The sequence below is a fragment of the Oncorhynchus keta genome, chromosome 10, assembly GCF_023373465.1.
Source record: "Oncorhynchus keta strain PuntledgeMale-10-30-2019 chromosome 10, Oket_V2, whole genome shotgun sequence".
NCBI classification, from domain to species: Eukaryota; Metazoa; Chordata; class Actinopteri; order Salmoniformes; family Salmonidae; genus Oncorhynchus; species Oncorhynchus keta.
Window position 1 is genome coordinate 25167114 of NC_068430.1, and position 16639 is coordinate 25183752.

The 16639-nt window shown below is 44.9% G+C and overlaps 1 pseudogene; it reads left to right on the forward strand.

The window, feature by feature from the left end:
- Positions 1-8102, forward strand: part of LOC127931911 (keratin-associated protein 5-1-like) — a 17686-nt pseudogene extending 9584 nt beyond the window's left edge.
- The last annotated feature ends 8537 nt before the right edge of the window (positions 8103-16639 follow it).

Genomic DNA, 16639 nt, shown 5'->3' on the forward strand with positions numbered 1-16639 from the left:
GTTTGGCAGCATGAGTGAAGGATGCTTTGTTGCGAAATAGGAAGCCGATTCTAGATTTAATTTTGGATTGGAGATGCTTAATGTGAGTCTGGAAGGAGAGTTTACAGTCTAACCAGACACATGCAGTGTATCTTTGCTGGCCATGGCAGAACACTGACATTCCTGTCTTGCAGGAAATCACACACAGCACGAGCAGTATGGCTTTTATTGCTGAGTTTACATACTGTATAAAGCAAGTTTCAAGAGCAACTAAATCTTATCCAAAGGTAGAGCCTGTAGCCATTCTATCATGATGAAGGGAGATGGATATTAGGTGGTATTAGGTGGGGGGGGGGTCTGTACTCCCTGTACTATGAAGAAGTGGGCATTTTAGCACAATTGCTGTCAAAATGTCACCCTTAGTCACTATTCGCATCAGCAATGTTTACATTATACATATACTGTAGTGCACACTACATGAAGAGTAAGGGTCTGATGCATAGTCACCACCAGCCATGCTCCTGCACATTTTACAAATAGAATCCATGGTGGATATACAGTATGATATGTTCTAAAAGTCAAATAATTTGAAGGCCTTTTGTTGAGGACTGTTTTGAATTATTGTTCACTTCTTGACTCACCCTCTTGCTTAGGGCCTCCGCTCACTACACTAGGTCCTATGTGAAACTCTATCCAGTTACAGTAATTTGAGTAGTGGCCGGAGGGCACACATTTAATGTATTGTGAAATTGGTTGTAAAATGTATTTTAATGTTTAAAAATGGTATTATAATGTATATTAGTGGATCCCAGGAAGAGTAGCTGCTGCCTTGGCAGGAACTAATGCAGACCCTTAATAAATATAAATACAAACAGACAGGCCATCCCTGGGCTGTGGCCTTCACCCTGCCTGCTGAGAGACCCTCACTCTCACTCTGGCCCTCCTGGAGCACAGCCAGAGGCCTCATTCAACACTACTCCAGAAAAGGGACCTGCCTTAGAGAATCTCGAAGAGCACATTAACGCGAACAATATATATTAGCATAAATTAAAGTATGTGTCATTTCAACTTTGTGGGAGGGCTGATGTTGATGCTGGTAGAGATTATCGAAAATGACTGGTTTGCTGTATTATGAACTGAAGAATAGAAATGAAATACGCTCCAGTTCTCAAAATGGAAATGAGAATTAACACCGGGCTATCTTTACTGCTACTTGGATTCCGACATAATATGTATTTATTTTTATACCTTTATTTATCCAGGCGAGTTAATTAAGAACAAATGATTAATTACAATGATGGCCTGGCCAAATGAAGGAACCCCTTATATGATTAGTTCTACATGCTTTAGTGAAACTACAACAACAACAACTACAAAAAGGCCACACAACAACAACTGCCCAGACAGAGAGCGCATGGCAAGCATTCCCTTTCGATGGCAACCAGATCTTCCTCTAATCAGTCCACATTCCAGAACACAATGACAGCCTCTGTGCAGCATTGCAGTCTGGAATGCCAAAATGTTCAGTCAGATTAGTTGTTTTAGAGAGAATCTGGGTTCAAGCCTGATCTCTCCTTCCTCCTTTCTTCTTTCTCTCCTCTCCTCTCAGGTAGAAGCAGGTAGCCTAGTGGTAAGAGCATAGGGCCAGCAACCAAAAGGTTTCTGATTTGAATACCCGAGCCAGAAAGGTGAAAATCTGTCGGTTGTTCAGATGGGAAAAGCACTTAACCCTACATTTACATTTACATTTAAGTCATTTAGCAGACGCTCTTATCCAGAGCGACTTACAAATTGGTGCATACACCTTATGACAACCAGTGGAACAGCCACTTGCATCTAAATCTTGTTGGGGGGGAGTGAGAAGGATTACTTACCCTTACTTACCCTATCCTAGGTATTCCTTGAAGAGGTGGGGTTTCAGGTGTCTCCGGAAGGTGGTGATTGACTCCGCTGTCCTGGCGTCGTGAGGGAGTTTGTTCCACCATTGGGGGGCCAGAGCAGCGAACAGTTTTGACTGGGCTGAGCGGGAACTGTACTTCCTCAGTGGTAGGGAGGCGAGCAGGCCAGAGGTGGATGAACGCAGTGCCCTTGTTTGGGTGTAGGGCCTGATCAGAGCCTGGAGGTACTGAGGTGCCGTTCCCCTCACAGCTCCGTAGGCGAGCACCATGGTCTTGTAGCGGATGCGAGCTTCAACTGGAAGCCCTACTATGGTTGACCTTGTAAAACAACACATTTCACTGCACCTATCTGGTGTATGTAATCATAAAACATCTTCATTTTTTTCTCTCCTCCCCTCCCCTTTGGGTGTGCCTTTTGAGGCATGACTGCTTTCACCATTACACACATTGTATACACCTAGTATGATATTGTCATTCACAGGTCATTATCAGTCTCCACCACATTAAGCCCACTAGCCCCTTGATTGCTATAAATCTATTGGGCTTTAGAATGGAGTGCCGGACAGATGTAGCACTGTGTTGGTTTCAGCATCGTTGCAGCAATGCCCTTTGTTCTCCTCCATGACTGAAGGAATCCATTCTCACCAATGCAGAGTGGGCTCTGAGAAACAGAGAGGAGAACAACCTGCACCTCGTCGAGAGAGAAAGGACCATATGCTGCCTGTCCTGGACTGAGATTTATATATTGGGAAGTCTAGCTTGTGCCAGACTGGAATAATGCAAGCTCAGGTTTCCATATAACAGGGCAAATGTGTTTCATTAGTGTCCCCCTCCTCCTCCCTCCGCACAGCCCACTCACACTCACTCTCTATGATCTAAGGACTTCTACTGCCCATGCCAGAGGCCCATACTCACAATTCCCTCGCTGGCTGGTATATTACTGGAGGGGTGGTGTAGGATTATGAAAACAGAATGATTTTAGTCATGTTGTCTTTTAGATGGATCATATTAGTGCTGGGATTTCAAACGGGGATCACTTTAAACCCCCATCCAAGGCCCCACGGTCTGACTCATAGGAAACGGCCATTACTGCCATATAAAGAAATATTGGGACCACTCTGTTTGGTGTGTTTTGGAACGCGTCCAGACTCTGCTGCTTTCCTCATGCGGTCAAGGGGGAGGTGGAGGAGCAGTATGTGTGCCTTCTCTGCTTGACTGAACATTGAACAGGAGAGAGAGAGAGAAATTTAGAATGGAGGAAAAGGCCATTTCAGTAGAAACAGCAGTATACTTTTACCTAACATTTTAAGTGTTGCAGATCTAAACAAATACTAGCAACAAACACAGAGTGAATGTACAATGAGTTATGTGCCCCAGCAATCAACAGAATAGCCAACACTTACAATAAATGGTGTTTCCCCCACCCCCATGCCTCTCCAAAATCAAATGATCCAAACAAACAAGAAAAGGCTGGCACACTGCTGTGAATTGTAGACAAATCAGAACAGGGTTGTGGTGGGGGTCTGGGGGTGAGGTCATGCTTGGTAGGGTAAAGAATGCACCAAGGTCACTGCGTCTCCCCTCATTGTGTACCTTGGCAGTCGTCATGCCACTCCAACCAGCAAGGTCAAGCAAACAAAAGTGCACCTGGACAGAGTCAAACAATGGTTTCCTTTTCAAATCCACTGTGCATCAGGTCCCACTTGGCACAGACACCAAATCAACGTGTATTCCATAATTAGTTCAATGTAATTTCATTGAAATTATGTGGAAACAACGTTGATTCAACCAGTGTGGCCCCCGTGGGTTATTTCAAGGGAGAGAGAGAGAGAGAGAGAGAGAGAGAGAGAGAGAGAGAGAGAGAGAGAGATGCTTTGTAGACAACAGGTGTGGACTAACAGTGAAATGCTTACTTACGAGCCCTTCCCAACAATGCAGAGAGAAAGAAAAATAGAGAAATAATAGATTAGTAAAACACGTCATAATAAAAGCAATAATATGTACACAATAAGTAATGATAACTTACCTATCTATATACAGTGGGGAGAACAAGTATTTGATACACTGCCGATTTGGAAGGTTTTCCTACTTACAAAGCATGTGGAGGTCTGTAATTTTTATCATAGGTACACTTCAACTGTGAGAGACAGAATCTAAAAAAAAATCCAGAAAATCACATTGTATGATTTTTAAGTAATTAATTAGCATTTAATTGCATGACATATGTATTTGATACGTCAGAAAAGCAGAACTTAATTTTTGGTACAGAAACCTGTGTTTGCAATTACAGAGATCATATGCTTCCTGTAGTTCTTGACCAGGTTTTCACACACTGCAGCAGGGATTTGACCAGGTCATGCCATGTAGTTCTGGGCTGATCCCTCACCTTCCTCATGATCATTGATGCCCCACGAGGTGAGATCTTGCATGGAGCCCCAGACCGAGGGTGATTGACCGTCATCTTGAACTTCTTCCATTTTCTAATAATTGCGCCAATAGTTGTTGCCTTCTCACTAAGCTGCTTGCCTATTGTCCTGTAGCCCATCCCAGCCTTGTGCAGGTCTAAAATTTAACCCTGATGTCCTTACACAGCTCCCTGGTCTTGGCCATTGTGGAGAGGTTGTAGTCTGTTTGATTGAGTGTGTGGACAGGTGTCTTTTATACAGGTAACGGGTTCAAACAGATGCAGTTAATACAGGTAATGAGTGGAGAACAGGAGGGATTCTTAAAGAAAAACTAACAGGTCTGTGAGAGCCGGAATTCTTACTGGTTGGTAGGTGATCAAATACTTATGTCATACAATAAAATGCAAATTAATTACTTAAAAATCATACAATGTGATTTTCTGGATTTTTGTTTTAGATTCCGTCTCTCACAGTTGAATTGTACCTATGGTAGAAAATTACAGACCTCTACATGCTTTGTAAGTAGGAAAACCTGCAAAATCGGCAGTGTATCAAATACTTGTTCTCCCCACTGTACAAGGGGTTCCAGTACCGAATTGATGTGCAGGGGTACAATGTAATTAAGGTAGATATGTACATATAACTAGGAATATAGTGACAGATAATAAACATTAGCAGCAGCGCATGTGATGAGTCCAAAAAGTTAGTGAAAAAAGGATCAATGCTGTGAGTTAAATAGTTAAACAAATAGCTACCTGGACTAACTATTTAGTCTTATCTGGTTAAGATGGCGTCGACAGAGGACACCTCGCTTCGAGCTCTGATAAAACATTGCAGGTTTCTACTTTTTTTTTGTGTGTTTTCTGGTGTTTTCTCTAATTTTCTTGATCAGTTTATTTCATGCATTACTACATACACCCAGGTAGGAATCACCAGGTACTCACTGTCCTCCCGACCTCCCCAAATTCCCTGAGACTGAAAAACAATTGACTAGCTTCTTCTGCGAGGCGCCAAGCTACTTAGCAGACATGGCAGGGTCTTACTGAGATTAAGACGCCAGATGACCCGTCCTCCATTACCTGAGCATAGTACTCTCCAATGTTCAATTATTAAAGAACAAACTTGACAAACTCAGAGTGAGGATCTCCTTCCAGAGGGACATCAGATCCTGCAACATACTATGTTTTTCTGAGACTTGGCTGTCTTCCGACATCCAAACGGATTATATATAACCAGTTTTTCGAGCGGATAGGATGCAGACACTCTGGCAAGAGCAAAAGGTGGTGATACCAGCCTTGTAGGGAAACTGAAAAAGAGAGATGCTGCTCATAAACAGGGTAAGGTGACCGGGGACAATAGTTTGATCAAACAGTACAAATACGACTTACGCAGATCGATCAAGATGGCAAAACACAAGTATAGGGACAAAGTGGAGGAGCAAATCAGTGGGTTGGACACAATATGTATTTGGCAGGAAAGAAAGACAGACACATCACGATCACCAACGCCACCCTACCGGAGGACCTAAACACTTTTTACTTACGATTCAGGACAGGATCCCAAGCCGTGCCCTCAGACCATGTTCAGACCAGCTGGATGTTGTGTTCTCTGACATTTTCACATCTGTTCCTATCTCAGGACGCTATACTCACCTGCTTCAAGATGTTTACCATCATCCCCGTGCCCAAGAAAGGGAAAGTAACTGAACTGAATGACTACCGACCAGTAGCACTCACTTCCAACATGATGTGCTTCCCAAAGCTAGTCAAAGACAATATCACCTCCTCCCTACCTGACACACTTGACCCTCTCCAATTTGCCTACCGCCTTGACAGATCCACAGACGAAGCAATCACCATTGCTCTGCACACTGCCCTTACCCACCTGGACAAAAGGAATGCACATGTGAGGATGCTGTTCATCGACAGCTCATCTTCAATACCATAGTGCTCATTACAAAGCGCACAGCCCTGGGTCTGAACTGATTCTTGTACTTCAGGCTGCTGAATTGCCACCCTATGTGAAAATGGTTTTACATAGAACCCAAAAGGGTTCTACCTGGAACCTTAAATGTTTCTACCTGGACCCAAAAGGGTTCTACGTGAAACCAACAAGTATCATTTGAAGGGTTATCCTATGGAGACAGCCTCTTACATTCCTGATAACACCTTTTTTCTATGAGTGTAGCTACATTAAGCATGTCTCTGACATCAAAATCATATCAAATTTGTCACATGCTCCAAATACAACAGGTACCTTACTGTGAAATGTGGTTACAAGCCCTTAACCAACAATGCAATTCAAAAAATAGAGTTAAGAAAATATTTTATAAATAAACTAAAGTTTTTAAAAAAAGAACACAATAAAATAAGGAGGCTATATACAGGGGGTACCGGTACCGAGTCAATGTGGAGAGGTACAGGTTAGTCAAGGTCATTTGTACATGTAGGTGTAAGGTTCTGTATTTATTTTCTTAGTCAACCTTGTGTTCTGTTTCATTGTGTTCTTGAACGTAGCCCTGTCTTTCATTTTTGTTAATTGATTTCACCTGTGTTAGTTACTCACCTGTTCTCATCAGCTCCTTTTTTTAGTTCAGTTAATTCTGTTTGTGCCTTTGTGAGGTATTGTTCGTTTTGACTCTACTAAGCCTTTTCCTAGCTCGTTTGTGAGAACCAGTTATAGCCTTCAGTCCTAGTTTTGATTCACCTGTCTGTTTTCCTACCTGTGTATTTATTTATTTTTATCTTTATTTAACTAGGCAAGACAGTTAAGAACAAACTCTTATTTTCAATGACGGCCTAGAAACAGTGGGTTAACTCCCTTGTTCAGAATGACAGACTTTTACCTTGTCAGCACGGGCATTTCATCTTGCAAACTTTTGGTCACTACTCTAACCACTAGGCTGCCCGCCAGTGTATGACCATTGCCTGGCTGTGACCACGAATCCTGCCTTCTGCAAAGGCGAAATAAACACATGCCGAGCTCTGCACGTGAATCTACACCTTTTTCTCCCTGAGTATTCATTACAGTAGGTAGATGTAGAGTAACTATGCATCGATAATAAACAGCCGGTAGCAGCAATGTAAATAGTCCGGGTCACCATTTGATTAATTGTTCCGCAGTCTTATGGCGTGGTGGAAGCTGTTAAGCAGCCTTTTGGTCATAAAACAGTCTATGACTTGGGCACTGGAGACTTTGACAATTTTTTGGGCCTTCTGTTGACACCGCCAAGCATATAGGTCCTGGATGGCAGAAAGCTTGGCCCCAGTGATGTACTGGGCCGTAGGGACTAGCTTCTGTTGTGCCTTACGGTCAGATGCCAAGCAGTTGCCATACCAGGTGGTGACGCAACCGGTCAGGATGCTCTTGAATGCCAGTCTCCTGAGGGGGAAAGGGTGTTGTCGTGTCCTCTTCACAACTGTCTTGGTGTGTTTGGACCATGATAGTTCGCTGGTGATGAGGACACCAAGGAACTTAACTCTCGACCCCGCTCCACTACAGCCCCATCGCTGTTATTAGGAGTCTGTTCGGCCCACCTTTTCCTGTAGGCCAAAACAGCTTCACTTCCATACATTTCACATTCTACAGAATGAAACAATTACCATTATAATTTAATGGAACAATACTTGAATCATTAAATGTATACATTGTGCATGTCAGGCCACTCTCTATTCTCTACCATTCTTCTGTAAGCTGTTTGGTGCAGCTGTCCCACTGCCATAGTTGGAAGCTTGCCACAGAACCGGGGGAGCGGCCCGTCTTGCATGTGGTCAGGGAAAGCATCTTTACATACTCAGATCAGAAACCTGAGGGAGATTGAAAACGATCAGGTAGCGCAAGGCAATGCACTCATATGGCCCGGAGTCTGACACAAACAATCAGTTTAGACACAATCTGCCCACCGTCTCACTCTTTGTGTTTCGCTTTGCATTGTATTTGTGTTTGAGTTTTTGGGGACCCATAGTAACAGCAAATGAGGATTTTAATAAACACAGAAATATTCCCATCAACATGAGTGCATGATTTGCACAAAAGTTAAGGATAGCCATATAAAAAATCTCATTAAGATTCCACCATTAGATGACTTCATCCCCTACCTTAGATACAATAAGTTGGCGGCAATGTGTCATAGTGTACTAAGGCTGGCTGCGTGTGTGTTGCATTGAATTATTCAGCTATGCTTTAACATGGACCACATGACTAATCAGTCAGAACCAGCAAGTCATGTTCTCTCTTCCCTCTACCCCTATTTTCCTCCCCATTCTTCTTCTCTCTCTCTCAATTTCTTAATGACAGGAACCACTCCTAATACCATCTCAACAAAAAACTGTTATTTGTTGAAATGATCATTTATGGTACCAAAGCATTATTTCATCAAAATGCATGACATACAACAGTTTGGACACACCTACTCAATCTAGGGTTTTTCTTATTTTTTAACATATACATATACATATATATATCTTCAAAGTAACTACCCTTTGCCTTGACGATAGCTTTGCACACTCTTGGCATTCTTTCAACCAGCTTCACCTGGAATGTTTTTCCAACAGTCTTGAAGGCGTTCCCATATATGCTGAGCACTGAGCTGATTTTCTTTCACTCTGCGGTCCAACTCATCCCAAACCATCTCAATTGGGTTTTGGGCCGGGTGATCTGATGCAGCACTCCATCCCTCTCCTTCTTGGTCAAATTGCCCTTACACAGCCTGGAGGTGTGTTGGGTCATTTTCCTTTCGAAAAACAAAATGATAGTCCCACTAAGTGTAAACCAGATAGGATGGTGTATCGCAGAGTGCTGTGTGTGGTAGTCATGCTGGTTAAGTGTGCCTTGAATTCTGAAAAAATCACCGACAGTGTCACCAGCAAAGCACCATCACACCTCCTCCTCCATGCTTCATGGTGGGAACCACACATGCAGAGATCATCCGTTCACCAACTCTGAGTCTAACAAAGACACAGCGGTTGGAACCAAAAATAAAAAATTTGGACTAATCAGACCAAAGGACAGATTTCCACCGGTCTAATGTCTATTGCTCGTGTTTCCTGGCCTTAGCAAGTCTCTTCTTATTATTGATGTCCTTTAGAAGTGGTTTCTTTGCAACAATTCGACAATGAAGGCCTGATTCACACAGTCTCCTCTGAACAGTTGATGTTGAGATGTGTCTGTTAGTTTAACTCTGTGAAGCATTTATTTGGGCTGCATTTGAAGCTCCCAAAACGCATCACTACAAAAGTTCTTCCGGGAAATTTTCCATGAGAGTCAATTTCATCATAGCGCTTGATGGTTTTGCCACTGCATTTGAAGAAACGTTCAAAATTCTTGAAATTTTCCGCATTGACTGACCTTCATCTCTTAAAGTAATAATATGGACTTGGTATTTTACCAAATATGGCTACATTCTGTATACCACCCCTACCTTGTCACAACACAACTGATTGGCTGAAATGCATTAAGAAGGAAAGACATTCCACAAATTAACTTTTAACACACCTGTTAATTGAAATGCATTCCAGGTGAATACCTCATGAAACTGGTTGAGAGAATGCCAAGAGTGTGCAAAGCTGTCATCAAGCCAATGGGTGGCTACTTTGATGAATCTCAAATATAACATATATTTTGATTTGTTTAACACTTTTTTGGTTACTACATGATTCCATATGTGTTATTCCAAGGTTTTGATGTCTTCACTTGTATTCTATAATATAGAAAAGAGTTTAAAAAAATAAAGAAACACCCTTGAATGAGTAGGTGTGTCCAAACTTTTGACTGGTACTGTATTGCACTGAGACAGTTGTAGGAATGCATGGAATGACATTAACTGTGACTGATGCCTTGTTTAAGTACCCAAAGATAAGCCGCTCCTTTGCTGTATTTGAAGTTAAAAAATGTCTGCCTCTTCATCCAACCTTTAAACAACCAGATCTGTTTACATTTTAATCTCCTTTTGTTTCTGCGATATTCTGCAGGGCAACATGGACTTAAATATCTGTTACTTAAAGCGGCAATCAGCAGTAGAAATAATTACCAAGCATACTCCCCACCCCTGTTTAGGTAAAAAAGCTGAGGGATGGGACTGGAGAAATGTAAACACTCTCAAAATCTTAGACATGTCTAAGGATGCAAAGACTGACCAACCATTATATACAATTATAGTTTTAATAAGCATGTTTTGAGGCTGAAACGGCGTTCTTCGTTTGTTGAAAGAGAGTCGGACCGAAATGCAGCGTGGTGGTTACTCATGTCTTTAATAAATGAATCGCGGTACATGAAATAACTGATACAAATACAAAACAACAAAACGGAACGTGAAACCTAATACAGCCTATCTTTTTTTTAATTTTTTATAAAAAATAATTTATTATCTTCAATACCATTCATTCTTTACAAACCATAATTTACAAACATACTCAAATAATGTTATTTTAATTAAACTAATTAAACTAAACATAAACCCCAAACAAAACCTCAGGGGAGCATCTTCCCTCCCCGTCACCCTACAAAATACCTTTCCCTATCTCCCCGTCCCTAATCTATCCTCTTACAAATCTAAATGACACCCAGCCCTAAACCCCCCTTCCACCTCTCCCGAGCAGCATGCTGCCCCCACTTCCTCTCCTCCCTCTTCATCCTCCCCCTCAAATCTCCTTCCACCCTCCTCACTATCCCTTCCACCCCCCAATCTCTCCCTGTCTTCACCATGTTCTGCCTTGCTTCCCACAGCCCCCGTTTAAAGAGACTCATGAGAAGCCAGAGCAGAAACCTGTCCCTATCCGTCCCTCTCGCTCTCAATACAAAATCCCCCTTTACCAAACCTAACAACACCCGTGCTCTAGCCCATACTACTCCGGCAAAGGCACAGTCCCAAAAGACATGGCGCACAGTCTCCTCCCTGCCACAAGAGGATCTTGGACAGGTGGGGGATTGCACCAAACTATACCGGTACAAGATGGAACGTACCGGCAAACACTTATGAAGGCTCAACCAATTCAGGTCCTTGAGCCTGTTGTCCAGACCCCGCGCCTGCACTCCCTCCCAGACCACTTCCGAGATGCCCACTACAGGCGCCGGACTCCCTGCCTTTCTGACCTCCTCCTACAGGTGCCTATGATCTAAACCTACTCGGGCAACTTCAACCTCAGGGTGCGCACGCAGCCACTTGGCCGCATGACCAAAGTGCCACGGCAGCTGTTCCGCCCGAGGACCCGTGTTAGACCACACCATTATGCTTCTCGCCTGATACGAGAAAAACACCCGCAGGAGGTAACCGGACGGGTGTATCACTGGCTGAGCAAGCTCTGTTAACAAGAAAGAAAGAAAAATTGTGTCCAGCTTGAGGGGGAAATGTGGTACCCCCCTACCTCCCTCCCCGATGGGACAGATCATGCGTGCCCTGGCGACCCACTCGCACCTGCCACTCCACATAAACTGAAACACAAGCCTCACTAGAGGCCTCGTCAGACAAGCCGGCAATGGGTAGATGTATGCCAAATACAAAAGAGACGGCAACACATCCACCTTTAGGACCATGACTTTGCCCATAAAAGACAAATACCTAGCTTTCCACATTGCTAGCTTCCTCTGTACCACTGCGATACGCATGTTCCAGTTTAGCGTCGCTGAGCCGGAGGTCTCAAAATGGACCCCAAGAATCCCCAGGGCCCCCTCACAGAGAGATAAACCCCCAGGCACATCCATTCTACCGCGCCATCTTCCGAAAAACTTGACGGAAGACTTTGCATGGTTGAGAACTGCTCCCGACGCTCGGGTGAAATCCCCAAAGATGGCAAGGGATCTTGTCAGGCACGAGTCCTTGCACAACAGCAAGGAAGTGTCGTCGGCGTACTGCGTCATCTTAACATGCAGCCCACCACTTCCAGGGATCAGCAAACCTTCCACCCCTGTGTCTGCCCTAATGGCAGCCCCCAGAGGCTCCATGTACAGAACGAAGAGGAGAGCTGAGAGTGGGCACCCCTGCCAGACCCCAGACGAGAGGTCAAAAACGTCACCCAAGTGACTATTTACACTAACTCGGCACCCCGCTCCGACATATAATGTACGAATCCATCCTATAAACTTCTCCCCAAATCCTAATCGACCTAACACTCTGAATAAAAAGGATCTATTCACGCGATCGAAGGCTTTCGCCTGATCTAGCGCTGCTACCATTAAAGGCAGTCCTCTATCTTCAACCCAAGCGATGGAGTCCCTGATTAACTGTCGGTTCCATCTAATAGTAGAGCGGCCCTCTACCCCGCACGTCTGATCCTCATGAACGACGTAGGGAAGGGCTGTGCGCAACCGGTCTGCTAAAACCTTTGCAAGTAGCTTGTAAACTACACACAGCATGGTCAACGGCCGCCAGTTGCCAAGGTCTGTTACTTCCTCCTTCTTATATAAAAGTGACAGCACACCAACAGCCATTGATCCCCCCGGGACCCCCGTCTCAAGGATGGCCTTCAAGACTTCGAGGACCACTGGTCCAAGTATACCCCAAAACTTGAGATAAAACTCAGCCGGCAGCCCATCCATCCCAGGCACCTTCCCTTTTCCCATCCTCCTAAGAGCGCTCTCAACCTCTTCTAGTGAGATCTGGGCCTCCATCACTTCTCTAATGTCCTCCGGCAACCGCCTGGACAAGTGTTCTAAAAACACATTTCCCTGCTCTACATCTATTTCCCTTTCCTTAAATAAACCTTGGAAATGATCAGTTGTCACCCTGACCATATCCTCTGGTTCTCTAACTATACTACCATTTTCTTCCCTAACACCATGCATTACCTTCCTACTCTGTCTTGCCCTAACCAACTTAAAGAACATAGCAGAACAAGTCTCATTATGTTCTAGAAAGCCACTATGCGCACGCTCCAGGAAAGCTCGAGCCTTCCGCTCCTGCAACTCCCTGAGCTGCGCCTTTAGGGTTGCGGATCTCTCCCAGTCAAACGACCCGCCGAGTTTGCCTGCCTCGTATTCGAGTTCAATTAACCTTTGGATACGATCCACCTCCCTCCTCTCCTCCCTTTTTTTCCTCTTGCAATACCCTATTATAAAAGCCCTAATCCTCACCTTAACTAATTCCCACCACTCTAACACCCCCTCGCACATGGACCGGAGGCCCTCAAACCTCCAAAAGAAACCATAAAACCCGTCAACAAAAGCCTGCTCCTCCAGCACATCCCGATCTAGCTTTCAGTACCCCCTACCAAAGAGGCAGACTGGCGACCCCACCTGCAGGAGCACCCCGTCGTGATCCGAAAAGAAAACAGGCAACAGCCGCCCAGACAACTTACCCAAAGACCTGGGTACAAAAATATAATCGAGCCTCCCCTCAACCCCCCTGGAGTTGCGCCATGTAGGACCGTCCATTTTCGGAGTAGTGTGCAGACCACCATCTACCAGACCATGGCAAGCCATTAGCCTGGCAATGGCGCCTGCACTGCTATCCCCCCCTCTTCCTAAATCTGTATTAAAATCCCCCCCTATCACTAATTTCCTATTTGTGACACACAGGGGCGTCAGACAGTCCACCATCTCCCTTCTGTCTGCCACCACCTGTGGCCCATACACCACCACTAATCTAAATTGACATTCCCTTATCGTGACATCCACCCCTATAACCCTCCCCTGCATTACCACAAAGGAATCCTCCACTTTTACCTCCCTGTGCCCACACAAAATCCCTACCCCCGATGAGTGCACCCCCCCAACACCCCAAACCGACTCCGCCTTGTCCCACTCCCTCTTAAACCTACTAACATCCCCTCCATCCCTCAGGTGAACCTCCTGTAAAAAACAAAAATCAAACCCCACACACTCCAAATAACTAAAAACCGTCCTCCTCTTAACAAAATCCCTTAAACCCCTTACATTTAAACTAACAAAAGTAAAATTAGACTCCATGAAAAAATAAAAACATGTAATACACTCAAATTCTAAACCCAGACAGAAAAAAAAAAAACCAGGAGACTCACCCGATGCTCCCCTGCTCCATATCTACCGGTGAGAACACCATCCGTAATCCCGACATCCCCCCAGCTTCCTCCATCACACCATCCCAGGATGCAGGAATAGTGTTTGGCCCCGGGGTGCCCTCCCCCTCCCCAGTGTTGCAGCTGGTTTGGAAAAAAATTGGGGAGGCTGAGTCCCCAAACAAAAAACTCCCCACCTCCTCCTGTACCCAGTCCTGAGTCTTGTTAGGTGTGTCCCCACCCAACAGAAGTTGAGGGCCTGGGGAAACCAGCAGCAACCCAGAGGTTTCTCCCGCCCCCATCACTCTCTTGGCCATCCCCTCCCCCTCACTGTCGGCCAATCGCACCCTCCTCTTCATACTCTTCTTTGGTGATGGCGGCAGTGGAGAGATACCCCCCCCCGCCAGCTCCTCCACCATACCCCTCATATCTTCCACCAGGGCACTTTCCCCCCAGTCCACTTGCTCTTCCACCGTCTCCTTCTCCAACACTCCTCCCTCGCTTTTTTCTCTCTCATGCTCCTCCACTCGGTTGCCTTCTTCCGCCGCTTTTCCTGGTTCTCCTACTCCCGTGTCTTCCTTTCCTTCTCTCTTCCATCTGCCGCTTCTTGCTCCTCCTCCTTCCTTGTGGCCTTCCCCTCTGGACCTGTACTCTGGTCATGAGGCGTGCTTCCTTCCCCTCCTCTTCTTCCCCCATCCCCCGCTCCTGCTCCCCCCCAGCCGCAACCTCTGACGGGCCGGGCACCCCCGCCACAGGTGTGCTGACGAGCCACACCCATGGCACGTCTTAGGCTTGTCACAATCCCTCGCCTCGTGATCCTCAGATGCACAAAATCTGCATTTTCTTGTACTGCACAAGGCGAATATGTGACCGTAGGCCATACAGCGCCTGCAAAATGGGGGCTGACGTGCATAAAACAACGTCCCCCTGTCAGCCCCTAGGGAGAACATAGCAGGAGGATGGAGGTAGCCACCATGTCCCTTTGGGTCCTCTCTGAGGAGGGCCTCTCCTCCCATTCCAAAACCCAAGGGAGTCTTTGAGGTGCCTTGCTGAGGAGACGTTATCCATGTATCTCCCCAGAAAAGCCCTCACCTCTTCGTCCTTAACGTAAGGGTTGTAAATGTTGACAGTTACAACCCTAAAGTTATTCTTCGCCAGGCTTGTTATTTCGTAGTGGCACATCGGCCTCTCACCTCCCACTGCTCTTGCCCTTCTCAGGATATCATTGTGTTTTTCCTCTGTATATAGTGCCATGTCGTATGCCCCCTCCAACGAGTTGCCTTGGAAACAAAACACGTCCTTCACCGTCAGCTTTAGAATCCCCATCAATATTATCCTTCCAAAAGATTCCCGTCCTAAAGGCTCCAACTCCTTTTCCTTCCAAGCAAACCGAATCGTGTTGACCAGCCCAATCCCAGGGACCGACCGTGTTGATGTATTTAGCACCATCTCCACAAGGAGAATGGCGCTCGTTCTCTTCTCTTCCAAAACAAGTAAAAAGAAAAACCAAAGTGACCGAGCCTATCTGGTGAAACTACACAGAGACAGGAACAATCACCCACGAAATACACAGTGAAACCCCGGCTACCTAAATACGGTTCCCAATCAGAGACAACGAGAATCACCTGACTGATTGAGAACCGCCTCAGGCAGCCAAGCCTATGCAACACCCCTACTCAGCCGCAATCCCAATACTACAAAAACCCAATACGAAATACCACAAAATAAACCCATGTCACACCCTGGCCTGACCAAATATATAACGAAACACACAACACTATGACCAAGGCGTGACAGAGGTTATATAGTGTTTGTTCACATTTTCTTTGTTTACACAAACAGAGTAAATCAAGCTTATGTTTTGGGTTCTGATGGGGTACGACAGTTGAACTAAGTTCATGAGGCATTTATAAGTTATATTCTTCAAGAATCAATTGGTATATTCTGTTTCATTAATTTATCATTAAGTCCAAAAATGTCCTTTTTAATGTGCGTTTTTATATAAAATATCTCACTATTACATTAAGATACTGTATAGAGTTTGACAATGCTTTTGTGGAAATGGGAAGTTCTCTGAGGGCATTTACCAGCTAAATGACCCATGTGCCAAGAGAGAGAGGCTCTACATAACCGGTGGTTCAACCTTATCACCAAATCACATCAAGCATTCGCAGAATCTGTAATTCTAGAGAAGGAATATATTGCTTTGGAGATGAGCCAGAATTTAGTGCTGACATGATTTGAGATGGTTCAATATCCTGTGTACAGCGTTTATTTTTCTGTATTTCAAATCTAGACCTTTAACTTCGTGAGAGTGCTCATCACTCTGTTGCTCTGGATATTGCTTGATACAATTCAGACCAAAACATAACCTACATACTGAACTGCA